Here is a 1631-nt window from a genome sequence, read left to right as displayed (position 1 = left end):
GATGCTAAAGACCACCTTGCTTACGAATGCTTGGATCAACCAGGAGATCAAGGAAGAACTGAAACAATTCATGTAAACCAATGAGAATGAAGACACTTTGGACCAAAACCTATGGGATACAGCAAAGGCGGTCCTAAGGGGGAAATACATAGCCATCCATGCCTCCCTCAAAAAAATAAAAAAAAAATCCAGAACACAGCAGCTGTCTCTACACGTTAAAGAACTGGAGAATCAACAACAAATCAAACCAACTCCACACATAAGAAGGGAAATCATCAAGATTAGAGCTGAGATCAATGAGGTAGAAACCGGAGATAAAGTAGAATGTATCAATGAAACGAGAAGCTGGATTTTGAAAGAATTAATAATATTGATAAACCATTGGCCACACTAATCCAAAAAAAAAAAAAAAAAAAGAGAGAGAGAGAGAGAGAGAAAGCCGAAATTCATAAAATTACAAATGAAAAGGGAGAGATCACAACTGACACCAAGGAAGTAGAAACAATCAACAGAATTTATTATCAACAGTTATATGCCAATGAGATTAGCAACCTAGATGAAATGGATGCATTCCTGGAAAATTATAAACTCCGGAAATTGAACCAGGATGAAATTGACAACCAGAATAGACTGATATCAAATACGAGATTGAAGAAATGATCAAGGAACTCACAAAACATAAGATCCCAGGACCTGACGGGTTCCCTGGGAAATTCTACCAAACTTTCAAACAAGAAATAACAAATATTCTCCTGAAGCTTTTTCAAAAAATTGAAGCAGAAGGAAACATCCAGAATCTTTCTATGAAGCCAGCATTACCCTGATCCCCAAACCAGGCAATACCCAACCAAAAAGGAGAATATCATGCTAATATCAATGAAGAATATGAATGCTAAGATTCTCCACAAGATCCTAGCCAACAGGATACAACAAAACATTAAAAAGATTATCCACCATGTTCAGGTGGGTTTCATCCCTGGGCTACAAGGATGGTTCAACATTTGCAAATCAATCAATGTGATACAAAATTACTATATGAAGAGAGAATAACCACATGGCCCTCTCAATTGATGCAGAAAAAGCATTTGAAAAAATCCAGCATCCATTCCTGATTAAAACGCTTCAAAGTATTGGGATAGAGGCAATATTCCTGAACCTCATCAAATCTATCTATGAAAGACCCACTGCAAATATCATCCTTAATGGGAAAAAGCTTTCAGCCTTCCCGATGAGATCAGGAACAAGACAAGGATGTCCACTTTCACCACTCTTGTTCAACATAGTATTAGATGTCCTAGCAACAGCAATCCGACAACAAAGAGAAATAAAATGTATCCAAATTGACACTGAAGAAGTCAAACTCTCTCTCTTCGTAGATGATGTGATTCTTTAATGGAAAATCCAAAAGACTCCACCCCAAACTACTAGAACTCATACAGCAATTCAGCAACGTGGTAAGATACAAAGTCAATGTGCAGAAATCAATGGCTTTCTTACACACTTACAATGAAAATAAAGAAAGTGAAAGTAGAGAATCGATTCCATTTACTGTAGCACCAAGAACTATGAGATACCTGGGAATAAACCTAACCAAAATGGTAAAGGATCTGTACTCGAGGAACTACAGAACA

Source organism: Mustela putorius, unplaced genomic scaffold (genome assembly GCF_011764305.1).
Source record: "Mustela putorius furo isolate JIRA1106 unplaced genomic scaffold, ASM1176430v1.1 tig00002065_pilon_pilon_pilon, whole genome shotgun sequence".
In the NCBI taxonomy this organism is placed as follows: Eukaryota; Metazoa; Chordata; class Mammalia; order Carnivora; family Mustelidae; genus Mustela; species Mustela putorius.
The sequence above is the reverse complement of the archived record's forward strand: the minus strand, read 5'-3'. Positions refer to the sequence as shown.